Below are 17391 nucleotides of genomic sequence, written 5' to 3'. Positions count from 1 at the left end.
TCTTCTATTTTGCTGATGCATCACATCCTTGCATCATACTCCTATGGCAGTACTACCATCCTGACCCACCACTAACCCATTATCACTCCCCTTCCCTGCCTCTCACCTCTTCTGTAACGTTGCTAGTTGCAGTCAGGCCTTAGCACTCAAAAGAAGTAGTGGTCCTGTGTGTGTGTGTGTGTGTGTGTGTGTGTGTGTGTGTGTGTGTGTGTGTGTGTTTTGTCTATGTCTGTTGAAGGACTTAGTATGACAGCTGATAATATCAGACTATGCTCAGACTATGCTCAGTATGAAACAAATTGTTCATACCATAACTACAATACTAGAGGTAAAGATGATCTACATGTTGAACTAAAAAAATTAACACTTGTACAGAAGGGAGTAAAGTATGCTGCTATAAAGACTTTTAATGCATTGCCTAATTATATTAAATGTACAATAGAAAATGAAACGCTGTTCAAGGGTATGTTAAAAAAATACCTGCTCGACCATCCACTGTACTCGTTAGATGAATTCTTTTCCAGAAGTAATGCCCTCCCTTAATAATAGATGTATTTAGTCTCTTAGTTATTAGATGGATGATACAATATTATGTTAATGTTATAGTGTTAATGTTATAGTTTTAATGTTATATTGAGAATTGCTATACTAGTTTAATGACAGCTTGTAAATGATAAAAAGTGATACTTATAATATCTATATCATTGAATTATATTACTATTCTGTAGCATTAATTGTATTTGTACAATTGTATTGACACGTTCCACATCCAGGCGAATCACTCGCATGTACGGATCTATGGAATACGCATACCAAATAAAAAAAAAATAAATAAAAAAAAAATAAAATAAAATAAAATGCAGTCTTTTCTCACTTTGTCTGTCTGCCACTCAGTGCCTCCTCTATGTGGTGAATAGTGATTAATCCATTTCATTATTGCTGTAAGGGGATGTCCTGCAGTTTTTATGAATTGCTGGCTGGCGTTAGTTCATAAAATCCAGCTACTTATTAAAGTCCAAAACCCACCCAGCCTGGAGAACTAGATTGTACAAATATCTGCAGATTCATGGAAGAAAATGATTTGCTGGGTCATCAGTACTTTGCTCTTTGCTAGGTCACTTTTTTTTTGTTACAGGGTAATGTTAATTTTGTGATACAAAGACAAAATTGAAAAGTTACTCCTATAACTATGAAGTCTCTTGCAACATATTTATTAAATTATATGTTCTCAGTGCACATGTAGAAAGGAAAAAGAACTGGTTGGGGCATTCATTGAGAAGGAAGTGCTTGCTAGCAGATGCTTTGGAAGGCTTGGTTTGTGGGAGAAGACTGAGAGGAAGAAGGAGATACAAGATGATAGACGACGTAAAGGGAAGATGAAATTATGCATACCTGAAGAGGATGGCAAAAGACCGGACAGCCTGGAGACCTACCATGTGAAAACTTGCCTTTTGGCAGAATACTAATGATGATGATGAGTGCACATGTGCCACTAATTCACTACAAAACTATGAGCTTTCAACAATAACCACCTTTTCATTATCAAAAACACAGCTAACAGTCAGGCAATAACCAAATGAAACAGATGTGACAGATGAGTGTCCACTATGGTTAGAGATTACATTGTCACTAATGATGTAGCATCATTTGCACAGTCTTTGTTTCCATCATATGTATAATATTAGACATACTTCATTAGGCAGCTGACTGGATTGGTAAAGGCAGCTAGCATGCACACGGAGTGCAAGCGCAACTTATCACTTGCAGCGTATTACCCTATGTTGACTGCAGTACTCTGGTTCGGATTTGAGAGGCAGGTCTAAACCACGGGCTCACACAGTCCTGACAAAATTTCAGATTCAAAGCTTTTTTTTTTTTTTAAGTTTAGAGGAAGCTCTCCTTAGAGCCAATGATGAAATGTCTATCGAAGTCAAAGGCAGATCACCCAGATTGCTCTCAGTGGAGAACATTTGGCCTTGCAGGTCAGAAACGAAAATGTTAAGGTGTTATTAATCAACTACAGGAGCTTCCATGTTAAAGCCCTAGATTTAGTCTCCTTTATTAAAGGTAATTATGTAACATAGTATTAAGAACAGAAAGTTGGCTGAACCAGAAGTGGGCAGCAGTAAAATTCTAAATTCAGACTACAATATAGATTGCCAGTGATGGCCGCATATTTACTGTCATGAAGAACTCTATAGTATCTGGCGAGGTTATTACAAAATCTGAATCTGAAATAGGCTGTGTAAAGCTAAGCATCAAATGTGGATCAAAAACGGTAATTGCTTGCTTTTCTATTCCACCAGTGTCAGGAGTTGTAGTGACAGAGTGCTTCATAGACAACTCGTAAAATATGATGAGTAAGTTTCCTGATCACATTATTGTATATAGGAGGAGACTTTAACTTACCTGCTGTAGAATGAGACAGTCATGCGCTTTACAGAGGTGCTACAAAAAAGAGTTTGTGTGAGACTGTTCTGAAAGTCTTGTCTGAAAATTACCTCAAACAGATAGTTAATGAACTGACAACAATATTGTCGGCCCCCTCATAATGAACAGACATGAACTTCTTGGATTAGTTAAAGTTGAGGAGAGAATTAGTGATCATTAAGCTTTAATAGCATCAATGATTACAGCTATTACAAATAATGTTAAAAAACATAACTAAATATTTTTGGTTAGCAAGAGTGACAGGATATAAATTGCAGACTATCTAAGAAGTCAATATAAAATATCCATCTCTGAGGAGAAATATGTTGAGTACAAATGGATAACATTCAGTATTACTGTACAATATGCCTTAGACAAGTATGTGCTGAGTGAGTGCTGTAAAAGATACATTGTTGTTCGACAGCTGAGTTAGAAAGTTACTGTGAAAGCAAGAAGTGTTTCATTTTTAACTAAGTGAAGTCAAAGTATAGTACACAAACAAAAGCTGAATGAAACCAAAATGATGAGAGAAGAACAATGGGAAAGCGCTCAAGGTATTTTAAACTTAAATTTTGCCAAACAATCCGATTTCAAATTCTAAGAGGTTTCGGTCTTACTTAAAGTCAAAATCACCTATTCAGTCACTCAGTGACCATACTGGCACCGAAATGGGAGATGACAGAGAGCAGGCCAAAATACTGAATTTGTTCATCTGAAATTGTTTCATGACAGAAGATCATAATACAGTTTGCCCTTTTAAGATTGCATGTATACCAAAATGGCAAATATTGAGATAAGCGATCACAGAATAGAAAGTCAAATGAAATTGCTCAACAATGAAAAGGCATCAGGACCAGTTGTAGACAAAGGTGCCTATGTTGATACCCTGTTCCTTGACTTGATGAAGGCATTCAATACAGTTCCACACAGTTGCACAATGAACAAAATATGAGCTCACCAAGTACTGGACCAGATTTGTGACTGGATTCAGGATTTCCTTGGAGACAGACCTCAACACACTGCTGCTATAGGAACAAAACATATTTAAATATGTCTGCTTGTGTCTATATATGTGTGGATGGATATGTGTGTGTGTGCGAGTGTATACCCATCCTTTTTTCCCCCTAAGGTAAGTCTTTCCGCTCCCGGGACTGGAATGACTCCTTACCCTCTCCCTTAAAACCCACATAGTTTTTGTCTTGTTTCTTGCTGTCAATTCTGTTTTCAGTATTTTTGTTAGTCTTTGTCTATATTTTTCTTTTAGTTCTTCTTTAATATTTGTATTATCTATTCCTATTTTTTGTCTGTATCCTAGATATTTATAGGCATCTGTTTTTTCCATCGCTTCTATGCAGTCGCTGTGGTTATCCAATATGTAATCTTCTTGTTTAGTGTGTTTTCCCTTGACTATGCTATTTTTCTTACATTTGTCTGTTCCAAAAGCCATATTTATCATTGCTGAATACTTCTGTTATCTTTAGTAATTGGTTGAGTTGTTGATTGGTTGCTGCCAGTAGTTTTAGATCATCCATGTATAGCAAATGTGTGATTTTGTGTGGGTATGTTCCAGTAATATTATATCCATAATTTGTATTATTTAGCATGTTGGATGGTGGGTTCAGAGCAAGACAGAACCAGAAAGGACTTAATGAGTCTCCTTGGTATATTCCACGCTTAATCTGTATTGGCTGTGATGTGATATTATCTGAAGTTGTTTGGATATTAAGTGTGGTTTTCCAGTTTTTCATTACTATGTTTAGGAACTGTATCAATTTAGGATCTACTTTGTATATTTCCAATATTTGTAGTAACCATGAGTGGGGTACACTATCAAAAGGTTTTTGGTAATCAACGTATGCATAGTGTAGCGACCTTTGTTTAGTTTTAGCTTGATATGTCACCTCTGTATCTATTATCAGTTGCTCTTTACATCCTCGTGCTCCTTTGCAGCAGCCTTTTTTTCTTCATTTATAATTTTGTTCTGTGATGTATGTGTCATTAATTTCTGTGTAATGACTGAAGTTAATATTTTGTAGATTGTTGGTAGGCATGTTATGGGGCGATATTTAGCTGGGTTTGCTGTGTCTGCTTGATCTTTGGGTTTCAGATAAGTTATTCCATGCGTAAGTGTATCAGAGAATGTGTATGGGTCTGCAATGTAACTGTTAAATAATGTATATAATAGAGGGAAACATTCCACGTGGGAAAAATATATCTAAAAAGAAAGATGATGAGACTTACCAAACAAAAGCGCTGGCAGGTCGATAGACACACAAACAAACACTAACATACACAAAAAATTCAAGCTTTCACAACCAACGGTTGCCTCATCAGGAAAGAGGAAAGGAGAGGGAAAGACGAAAGGATTTGGGTTTTAAGGGAGAGGGTAAGGAGTCATTCCAATCCCGGGAGCGGAAAAACTTACCTTAGGGGGAAAAAAGGACAGGTATACACTCGCACACACACACATATCCATCCGCATGTACACAGACACAAGCAGACATTTGTAAAGGCAAAGAGTTTGGGCAGAGATGTCAGTCGAGGCGGAAGTACAGAGGCAGAGATGTTGTTGAAAGACAGGTGAGGTATGAGCGGCGGCAAATTGAAATTCGAAATTAGCGGAGATTGAGGCCTGGCGGATAGCGAGAAGAGAGGATATGCTGAAGGCCAAGTTCCCATCTCCGGAGTTCTGACAGGTTGGTGTTAGTGGGAAGTATCCAGATAACCCGGACGGTGTAACACTGTGCCAAGATGTGCTGGCCGTGCACCAAGGCTTGTTTAGCCACAGGGTGACCCTCATTACCAACAAACACTGTCTGCCTGTGTCCATTCATGCGAATGGACAGTTTGTTGCTGGTCATTCCCACATAGAACGCTTCACAGTGTAGGCAGGTCAGTTGGTAAATCACATGGGTGCTTTCACACGTGGCTCTGCCTTTGATCGTGTACACCTTCCGGGTTACAGGACTGGAATAGGTGGTGGTGGGAGGGTGCATGGGACAGGTTTTACACTGGGGGCGGTTACAAGGATAGGAGCCAGAGGGTAGGGAAGGTGGTTTGGGGATTTCATAGGGATGAACTAAGAGGTTACGAAGGTTAGGTGGATGGCGGAAAGACACTCTAGGTGGAGTGGGGAGGATTTCATGAAGGATGGATCTCATTTCAGGGCAGGATTTGAGGAAGTCGTATCCAGGTGGAGCTTCAAAGAATCCTCAGAACCTTAGGCCCCCTACAAAACCTTTCACCTGACTCCATCAACCTCCTGACCCCACCAACACCCCGCACCCCTACCTTCTACCTTCTTCCTAAAATTCACAAACCCAATCATTCCGGCCGTCCCATTGTAGCTGGTTACCAAGCCCCCACAGAACGCATCTCTGCCTACGTAGATCAACACCTTCAACCCATTACATGCAGTCTCCCATCCTTCATCAAAGACACCAACCACTTTCTCAAACGCCTGGAATCCCTACCCAGTCTGTTACCTCCGGAAACCATCCTTGTAACCATTGATGCCACTTCCTTATACACAAATATTCTGCATGTCCAGGGCCTCGCTGCGATGGAGCACTTCCTTTCACGCCGATCACCTGCCACCCTAACTAAAACCTCTTTCCTCATTACCTTAGCCAGCTTCATCCTGACCCACAACTTCTTCACTTTCGAAGGCCAGACATACCAACAATTAAAGGGAACAGCCATGGGTACCAGGATGGCCCCCTCGTATGCCAACCTATTCGTGGGTCGCTTAGAGGAAGCCTTCTTGGTTACCCACGCCTGCCAACCCAAAGTTTGGTACAGATTTATTGATGACATTTTCATGATCTGGACTCACAGTGAAGAAGAACTTCAGAATTTCCTCTCCAACCTCAACTCCTTTGGTTACATCAGATTCACCTGGTCCTACTCTAAATCCCATGCCACTTTCTTTGACGTTGACCTCCACCTGTCCAATGGCCAGCTTCACACGTCCGTCCACATCAAACCCACCAACAAGCAACAGTACCTCCATTATGACAGCTGCCACCCATTCCACATCAAACGGTCCCTTCCCTACAGCCTAGGTCTTCGTGGTAAACGAATCTGCTCCAGTCCGGAATCCTTGAACCATTACACCAACAACCTGAAAACAGCTTTTGCATCCCGTATCTACCCTCCCGACCCGGTACAGAAGCAAATAACCAGAGCCACTTCCTCATCTCCTCAAACCCGGAACCTTCCACAGAAGAACCCCAAAAGTGCCCCACTTGTGACAGGATACTTTCCGGGACTGGATCAGATTCTGAATGTGGCTCTCCAGCAGGGATACGACTTCCTCAAATCCTGCCCTGAAATGAGATCCATCCTTCATGAAATCCTCCCCACTCCACCTAGAGTGTCTTTCCACCGTCCACCTAACCTTCGTAACCTCTTAGTTCATCCCTATGAAATCCCCAAACCACCTTCCCTACCCTCTGGCTCCTATCCTTGTAACCGCCCCCGGTGTAAAATCTGTCCCATGCACCCTCCCACCACCACCTATTCCAGTCCTGTAACCCGGAAGGTGTACACGATCAAGGCAGAGCCACGTGTGAAAGCACCCACGTGATTTACCAACTGACCTGCCTACACTGTGAAGCGTTCTATGTGGAAATGACCAGCAACAAACTGTCCATTCGCATGAATGGACACAGGCAGACCCTGTGGCTAAACATGCCTTGGTGCACGGCCAGCACACCTTGGCACAGTGTTACACCATCCGGGTTATCTGTATACTTCCCACTAACACCAACCTGTCAGAACTCCGGAGATGGGAACTTGGCCTTCAGCATATCCTCTCTTCTCGCTATCCGCCAGGCCTCAATCTCCGCTAATTTCGAATTTCAATTTGCCGCCGCTCATACCTCACCTGTCTTTCAACAACATCTCTGCCACTGTACTTCCGCCTCGACTGACATCTCTGCCCAAACTCTTTGCCTTTACAAATGTCTGCTTGTGTCTGTGTATATGCAGATGGATATGTGTGTGTGTGCGAGTGTATACCTGTCCTTTTTTCCCCCTACGGTAAGTCTTCCCGCTCCTGGGATTGGAATGACTCCTTACCCTCTCCCTTAAAACCCAAATCCTTTCGTCTTTCCCTCTCCTTCCCTCTTTCCTGATGAGGCAACCGTTGGTTGCGAAAGCTTGAATTTTGTGTGTATGTTTGTGTTTGTTTGTGTGTCTATCGACCTGCCAGCGCTTTTGTTTGGTAAGTCTCATCATCTTTCTTGTCAAATAATGTAGTTAGATGTGAATGTGTTGAGGTGAACTTCTTTAGCCATAAATTTGCTATTTTATCATTTCCAGGGGCTTTCCAATTGTGTGTAGAATTAATTGCTCGGGTGACTTCATGTTGCAAAATTATCACTTCAGGCATTTGTGGTATCATCTTGTATGAGTCTGTTTCTGCTTGTATCCACCGTGAATGTCTGTTATGTTGTACCGGGTTTGACCATATGTTGCTCCAGAAGTGTTCCATGTCTGTTATGTTTGGTGGATTGTCTATTTTAATGTGTGTGTTAGCTATTGTCTGGTAAAATTTCTTTTGGTTTGTGTTGAATGTTTGGTTTTGTTTCCTTCTATTTTCACTTTTTTTGTATCTTCTAAGTCGTTTGGCCAATGCTTGTAATTTCTGCTTCTTTTCATCTAATTGCTCTATTGCTTCTTGTTGTGAGATTTTACCTAACCTTTTTCGTTTTTTGTCTGATATTTCATGTCTTATAAATTGTGTTACCTGTCCGATGTCTTTTCTCAGTTTTTCTATTCTGATCTGTAGCCTGTGTTGCCATGCTGGTTTTGTGGGTTTCTTCTGTGTGTTGGTTGGTTCTGATCTCTGCCTAGTGTGTATATTTACTGTAGTGAGTGCTCCTACATAAACCAGTAATTGTAACTCTTCCATAGTTGTAGTTTCATTTATTTTGTTGTGTATGATTGTGTTGATAGTTGTTATTGTTGTTTTGACTTGTGGGTTATTTGGTGGTCTATGCAAGAATGGTCTAATGTCTGTATTTGTGTTTTTGTATTCTATATATGTCAACTGAAATTTTTCTTCTATATCTAACATGTGTGTCACTTCATGTTCTATTTGTGCTTGTTCTGGTGACTGTCTTAAGATTTCGTTTTCCTCTGATTGTTTAATTGATGCGTTTTGTTCTTTGTTTGTTTGTTCTGGGATGTTTGAGTCCATTACTGTATTTTCTTCTTCTTCTTCTAATTGCACATTATTTTGTTCCAGTATTTGTTGTACTTGTTGTTTGATATTTTCTGATTCTGACTGGGGTATCCTGTTATTTTTGATTATTACACGGATCTGATCAGCTAGTCGTTGTTCTGTTAAAAATTTTAATTCTGGGTATCTCGTAATAAATGCTGTGTATACTTGTGATCTGTATCCAGTTGGGTTGGTTCCTAGGTTTGTTGCTTGGTAATAACAGAACATGAGGCGTCAATTAACTTCATCTGACCATCTCAACCTCTGTCTTTGTTTTCCTTCTAGGGTGGTTGCAGGAAGCATATCCTGCAAAACACCTCTATTTGGATTTAAATCATTTTCCAGTTGGCTAGCAGTGTTGTTACCATTGTGGGCGGGCATAGGGTTCAAGTGTCGTCCCCGACCAAGACGGCGCTTGTCCGAGGCTGTATTATTATTATTATTATTATTATTATTATTAGGATATCATTATTAGCCTCAGGTGTCTGTTTGTGGGGAAACCTTACTAGAAATGTTTGATGAATCTCCTGCACCTGAACCATACCATTTACATTATGAATGTTATGAGACAAATAAACCCCAATTCACAGATGTAGACTCTGCCCATAATTTATTGGTTTACTGGAATTGTCTTCAGTCCGAAGACTGGTTTGATGCAGTCTTTGAGCTAGTCTATCTTACACAGTCCTCTTCATCCCTGCGCAACTACTGAAAGAGGAACAAAATGTTATAAACAACTTTTACAGAAAACAGACTGAGTTGGGTAAGTTTCAAAGGATGTGAAAGGGAAGTCACAGTTGAGAAGAGACTTAGACAGTGTCAAAATCTATTCCCGACACTATTTAACCTGTGCACTGAGGAGGCTGTGAAGGAAATCAAGGAGAAAGGTGGAAAGGAAATCATAGTTCAGGAGCAGAAACAAAAACTTTAAGATTTGCCAGTAACGTTGTAATTCTATCAGAGATGCCAAAGGTTTTGGAAGAGCAGTTGAATGGAATATATAGTGTCTAGAAAAGAGATCATAAGATGAACATCAATAAAATTAAAACAAAGGTAATGGAATGTAGTCAAATTAAATTAGGCAATGCTAGGGGAATTAAATTAGGAAGTCAGATGTTAAAGTATTAGATGAGTTTGTTATCTCAGCAGCAAAATAACTGACTGAAGTAGAGAGTATATAAAATACAGATTAACAATAGCAAGAAAAGCAGTTCTAAAAAGAGTTATTTTGTCAGATCTAATATTAATTTAAGCCTTAGGAAGCCTCTATTGAAATTGTCTGTTTATAGTGTGGCATTGTATCAAAGTCAAACACAGCCAAGAAGCAGTACATTGAGAAGAGAACACAAGCTTTATGAAATGTGAGGTTATGGAAGTATCCAGAAGATTAGATGGATAGACCGAGTAACTAACGAAGAGATATTGAATCAAACTGCAGAAAAAAACAAATTTGTGGAAAATCTTGTCTAAAAGAAGGGATCAGTCAATTTGACACACAGTAGTGGAAGGAAGTGTGAAAGTTCTAAGTTGCAGAGGGTTACCTAGGGACGAATACAGTAACCAAGATCAAAAGGACACAGGTTGCAGTAGTTAAACAAAGATGAAGCGGATAGCACAGGATAAACTACCACAGAGAGCTGCACGAGATCGGTCAGACTGTGATGATGATGACATGGCATGACAGATTCAAAACTACTATCTTTACCAATTGAACCCTGATGGAGAGCAGTTGAATCACCCATTTTTAAAAATAGTAAATTCCATTCAGAAATAGTTGGAAAATCATTGACAATTTTTGTTATATGGCCATTAGCCTATCATCTGAAGCATGTTTCTGTGCCTAATGCTTCCTCTGCTAATGCTGGATATGTCATCAAAGACTATAAAGAGAGACAGAGCATTTTCAAACTCAAACAATCTCAGCAAGCTGATTTATAGTGTACAATCAAGTCGATGTGCTTAACACAATGTACAAATATCTGATTTATCGTACACTGGTCATCTCGCTTAAATTGTTTACAATTTATTGGCACATTAAATTAATGATTTCAAATGACGAAAGTGAAGACTCTAAGTTACTGATGCTCGTAGAGATGCTGCTTTATTCAGAATAATATATCCACAGTTGTTGAAAATTACAGCCATGAATAAAATAACAGATGTTACTTTACTGGGGACAAATACATAAGGTAACCAACAGACGGCATCCTACAGATGTTTCAAATGGGGCCTATATGTGGAAAAGTTAGTTACAGCAGTTTGTTGCCATTTCTTTAATGGAGATAAAACATATGCTTCAACATCACCTGTATGGTTAGATCAGCTTTTGAAAGACACTGCAGCTACACCTGTACTCTGCAAACCACTGTGAAATACATGGCAGAGGATATTTCTTAGTGTACCGGTTAATAGGGTTTCCTCCTGTTCCATTGACGTGTGGAGCTTCAGCAGAATGATTGCTGCCTGAGTGTATACATTAATTAGTCAATTTTTCTATTCACAAGCCCTGAGGTAGTGACACGTGGAGATCGTAGACTATTGCCAGATTCCTCTGGTTCTTGACAATTTGTAAGCAGGCTTTCACAGGATACCTTTGAGCACATGGCAGATCAGGTTTTTCAATATTTCTGTGACCCTCCCTGTGGATCAAAGAAACGTGTCACCACTTGGCCATTCCCTCTTCATATTCATTCGACATCCCCATTACACCTATTTGGTATGAGCCCACATACATGAGCAACATTCTAGCTGTCAATGAGTAGCTAGATAATCAAGGCACTATGAGATAATAGTGGATAAGGATTTCATGAGCACTCAAACACACAGAAACATGCTATTATTACAGTCATCAACTATTTAATGAGAAGAAGGTTGGAGTGAATTAGAAATCAACCAGCAAACAAGCAACTGACATTCTGACACAAGCACTACCATTTGCAAAGTTGAAGGCAAAAACCACTGGCATGGTGTCTACTTTGTGATATTTAAAATATCAGGTTGTCAAAATATTTTATGTGATAAATCTTATTATGTCACATACATCTGCACAGAAACTCCACAATCCAATGTACGGCACATGGTAGAGGGTATACAATACTACTGCCAGTCATTTCCTTTCCAGTTCCACTCACAAATAGAGCGAGGGAAAAAGGACTGTCTGTATGCTTCCGTAAGAGCTCTAATTTCTCGTATCTTATATTCGTGGTGTGTATGTGTGAAGTATGTTGAAGGTAGTAAAATCTTTCTGCAGTCAGCTTCAAATGCCAGTTCTCTAAATTTTCTCAATAGTGTTACTCAAAAGATTGTCAGGGTTCCCACTTGAGTTCCTGAAGCATGTTCTTAGCACTTGTGTGTTGTTCAAACCTACCAGTAACAAATCTAGCAGCCTGCCTCTGAATTGCTTCCTTCTGGCCTGCTACGGATCCTAAACACTTGAGCAGTAATTAAGAATAAGTTGTACTAGCAATCTTCTTTAGAGATGAACAACATTTTCCTAGAATTCTCTCAATAAACGGAACACAACCGTTCATCTTCCCTACCACAATCCTCACATGCTCGTTCCATTTTGCAATGTTATGCCCAAATATTTAAATGATGTGACTCTGTCAATCAGGACACTACTAATGCTGCACCCAAACATTATGGGTTTGTTTTTCCTACTCATCTGCATTAACTTACTTTTTCTAACATGTAGAGCTAGCTGCCACGCATCACACTGGCCAGAAATTTTGTCTAAGTCATCTTGTATCCTCCTACAGTCACTTACATTCGACTCTGTACCATTCACCACAGCTTCATCAGCAAAAAACCACAAATTGCTGCCCACCCAGTCTGCTACATTATGGTGCTCCAGCCCAATTCACTGTTAACATACGGATGCATCTCAAGCAAGTGTTCCCTAGTTGATGCAGTGGATGAGGGGGCCCAGTTATATGGCCTGCTTGTTCACCGGATCTCAAACCGTGTGATTCCTGGTTATGGGGCCATCTCAAAAGTATCATGGATACAGAGCCCATTCAACATGTGGAGACACTGGAACAGGGAATTCATGCTGCCTTTGACACAGTTCGGATGCAGCCTGTCCGATGTGAGACAGAACGTGCAATGATGTGTACACGCATGTGTTGAGGTATATGAAAACCATTTTCAACACATACTGTAACTCTGGCTGCACGGTACAGTACATATTAGTCCACAGACTCTGTAAGAAGGTATGACTGAATAAATGGTCTCTAGCACAAAAACCATGCATTTCAGGACATACATTCATTAGACCTTTTGTGTTTCATATCCTGCCATCGATCAATCCCTAGAGTTTGTACATGGTGGAAAAAATCACCCTGTATAGAAAATTATAGTGGTCCTATCACACTTCTCTGTGACACTCCTGACGATATTCTTGTCTCTGATGAACCCTCGCTGTCAAGGACAACTTAAGATGCTTTTGAGCCACTCACATATCTATAAATCTATTCCATATGTTTGTACATTCCTTAATAGCCTGCAATGGGGCACCAGGCCCAACACTTTCCAGAAATCTATAAATATGGACTCTGCTTGTTGCCCTTCATCCATAATTCACAGTACGTCACGGGAGAAAAGAGCAAGCTGAGTTTCATACGAGTGATGTTTGCTAAAACCGTGCTGATTTGTGGACGTAAGATTCTCGGTCTCAAGAAAATTTATTACATTATATTCAAACTACGCAATACTATGCTGGTGGTACTCGAGAAGTTGTCACAAGAGTAGATGAAATGGTTGTAGTTAATGTTTATAAGCCTCCAGGAACCAGTTTGCCTTTTGAAGTGGTTAATAGTCACAACCACCCCACAACCCGCTTAGAGGACTTCAGTAGACATCATGTAATATGAAAATAAAGGCACACTAATGAAAATGGAACCGCTTTGGTGGACTGGGCCAAAGAGCATGATATTCCTCTTATCTTTGATGCTAAGGATCTGGATACTTTCAGATTTGGTGGCTGGAATACAAATCACAATTCTGATCTTTGTATTGTCTCAGCTGATTATAAAGGTTAACCATTTCTGGTATCAAGAAATGTACTAGGACTCTTCCCACACATCCAACACCACCCAATTTTTCTTGAATTTGGGATTAGTATACCTTTCTTAAGGGTACTTCCAAGGTCCAGATGGAATTTTCATAAGACCAATTGGGACACCTTCTCAGAAAATCTGGATAAATGGGTGGGATGGATCCCAACAGCAAGTTCAAACTACAAGCAGTACATTGAAACTGTAATTAGCATAGCAAAAAAAGTTTGTTCCCAGCGGACAGAAGAGTGTGAAAACCTGTACACAAAATTCTGTGAAATTAGCAATCACGAAACACCAGATGAGTTGTGGAGTAATATCAACACATCTAGATATATAGGGTGGACTGAGATAGTTGAATTCCTGAACTTCTGTATGTCACGTGGGAAAGCTTGGTCTTTGTCCAGAAAACTAGGTGGCTGCACCCCATGAGATCATATGTATGATGCTGCTCCCACAAACAAGTTGCAGCCAATATTGTACCCACATCCAGACTTCCTCATGTCCAAGCACACACTATTATGACTAAAAAGAAAATACAGGCACTCAAAACAGATTTCAAAGCTGAAACTGAATACTTTCTACTTTTCAGCATTGAAGAAGTAACGACTGTCATAAAACAGATGAAAACAAGGAAAGTTCCAAGCTTTGATGGCATTTACGCAAAATTCCTTTTGCACAGCGGCAAGTATGCGAATAAGAGCTGCTTGAGTTCTTCACAAACATTCTGCAAACAGGCAACATACCACAAGAAATGAGCAGAAGTCATAGTCTTACTGAAAACAGATAAACCAAATGACCGGCCAGAAAGTTATCGCTCCATAGCTTTACCTTTTATGCTGTATAGACCTCTGGAAAGAATGGTGTACAACAGAAAATGTTACAAGATCTTTGAAAATACACAGGCTGAACAGGCAGTACTCATCATCAGTCACATTTATTGAACTAACAGCTGCATATGATACTGTCTGGAGACAAGGTGTCATACAGAAATTTCTACAAATCATCCCAAGGATAGAAATTGGCAATCACATCACTTACATGCTCAGTAACCAAGGTTTTCAGGCACTAAAGGGCAACAAGATGAATTCACAGATGAAGCTAAACAAAGGGCTACCACAAGGATCTGTTCAGTTTGTACACATCAGATATGCCTGGAAACACTGAGTTTGGGTACACTGACTAGGCACTCGCAATAACGCATAGAGATCTTGATGTTACCCAATCTATACTGACCGACGATTGATCGACTACTGGTGAATATTTCTACAAATGAAGGCTGCAACCAAGTGTCGCTAAGACAAGAGTCTCGATGTTTCACCTAAACAATGAGATGGCTGACAAAGAACTCACAGCCCACCTTGAAGGAAGATTACTCAGACATAACAAACACAAAATATCTAGATGTCAAGGTTGATAAAATACTCAGTTACAAAACCCAAGTATTAAGAACTGCTGCCAAAATCAATAATCAAAATAACAGCTTCCTGAAACTCTGTAGCACGTCACGGATATCAACTGCATCAACACTCCATACTTCAGCTCTGGGACTAGTTTACTCTGTTGTTGAATATTGCTCACCAGCCTGAAAGAATAGTGCTCACACAAAACTTGTTAATACGCAGGCTAACCATGCCATACATCTCAGAACTGGTACCGTGAAACCCACATCTAATTTCTGGCTCCCAATTCCTAGCCACACACCACCCCTATCTCTGCAGCAGGAAAGTACACTTGTACAGCAGTACAAAAACTACAGAAAAATCCTAACCTCCTTGGTAACACAGACATTCTGAGCATCAGCAAAAGTAGGCTTCGCTTTCATGTCCCAGTCTTAGAAATGCAAGAATGTTAGTTGCAAACAGCTTTAGCATAACACTGATGACTGCTGATGACTGCAGATTAATGTGACACTGGAACGACTTAATGTGCTATGCTTACTGACCGATCCACCTAGCTATGAATTGCCACACAAGATCTGGTTAGTTCTTAACTGAACAAGAACCAACAATGGAATGTGTGTTGACTCTTTACGCACACGGATGAAAATAATCTCACCAAGTTGTGAGTGTGGCACTGAAAAGCAGACTGTTCACTATGTACTTTGAGAATTTCCTTCGAGGGTTTTCCCTGTGACCTAACACGGTTCATAGTCACGAGAAAAGAATCAGTAGTCTGTATTTGTGACCTGGATATTAATTTGTAGTCTGAGCTAATTGTAATATTATTTTTTGTGATGTAGTCACATGCTAAATAAAAAAAATTTATTTGAAAATTCTTGAATCAAGTGCATCAGTGTTTAAAGAAAGTGTTTTCCTTAGGTTTGGCACGGTTTTTTGTCAATTACGTGTTACAGATGCAATTGATACTTCAGTTTAGTTCATAACTTTGAGAAATAGAATAAATGTTTTATTTTAATTGGCCTATAATATTTCAATAATACCCTAAACATATGCTATTTATGAGAATGTTGTGCAACATTGAGAAACAATCAGCACTACGTGCAGCTGCTGTGTCATCAGTACATTTACACTGGAAGACTTAATGTAACCTCTAAGGATATATGGTGCTCATTTTTGGATCTTCTATAATAATCCCATCCGGGTTTGTCTATCGAGCTCTTTACTAGGTGTCTCTCCTACGAATCCTCAGGGTCATTTTCCCTGGCGTTTCAGCAGTGCTGCTGTTGCTAGCATACTGGTTATTCTTTGTGTTTTACTGTTGTCCATGTTAATACAGATCGACAAACCAAATATCACACTAATGGCATTGCAAATATCTGCTGAAATACCATAGAAAATGAGTCTGACAGCTCTTGGGAGAGACATCCCATATACATCAGCTATATGGTGAGTTATTACTTTTACTCCCCTAATTACAAAATAAACAGTGCTTGACACAAGAACAGTGATTAAAAAAAGCTATAATATGCAAAGAAATTTAGCACAAGAACATAAATAGTGACTAGCTACTGGAAGAAACTAGCATACAATACCAGTACACCAAATGAACCAATCACGCACAAAAACAACAACTGGAGGGGGCTGAGAAGCAGGGAGCTGATGAGTCTCAACCAATCAGGATATTTTTAAATAATTTATATGGCAGATATGAGAAATTAGTTGCACGAGGAAAGATTTGCAAGTGATGGAGAGCAGGAAATGTCTTGCCAGAGACTGGACTGTGACATATAAGTGCATGAACCGCATCAAGTTTTCTTACCATGTGGCAACATTTTTTTTTCTGTTTGGGGGAGGGGGGGGGGGCCTCTATTTTTCCACTTTTAAGATAGCCCCAACTTGTAATTCAATGATCGTATCCCATATAATGTGAATTATAAGTGACATTTAAATCTTATTGTTTTCTTTTTATCTTTACTATTAAGCTACTCTTACAAGGAAAAATGTAAATTATTTCCTTAATCTCGAGTTACTCTCCACCCACTGTCTGGACTTTGCCTTTCCTTCACCACATATCAATGTTACATTTTTCTATTTGATCTTTCCCAGTATGAGGAAGAATCAATTTTCAGAGGCTTGAGGAGATTCAAGAATGGTTTTAAATTTACGCACCAGACTTGCTACAGCTATTACTATTGCATCATTTGATAAGAAAATATTAAAATTTTGGTGATAATAAGTTTTATTCTCATTCTGAAACGAGTAAATAGCTTAAACA

The 17391-nt window shown here is 39.6% G+C and overlaps 1 protein-coding gene across 5 annotated transcripts in view; it reads right to left on the bottom strand.

The window, feature by feature from the left end:
* The window catches only part of LOC126164718 (tight junction protein ZO-1), a 736986-nt gene that overhangs the window by 63640 nt on the left and 655955 nt on the right, over positions 1-17391 (bottom strand). The gene's annotated exons all lie outside the window — the stretch shown is intronic.

This window comes from Schistocerca cancellata, chromosome 1, assembly GCF_023864275.1.
Source record: "Schistocerca cancellata isolate TAMUIC-IGC-003103 chromosome 1, iqSchCanc2.1, whole genome shotgun sequence".
NCBI lineage: Eukaryota > Metazoa > Arthropoda > Insecta > Orthoptera > Acrididae > Schistocerca > Schistocerca cancellata.
This window is presented reverse-complemented; position numbering and strand designations above follow the sequence as displayed.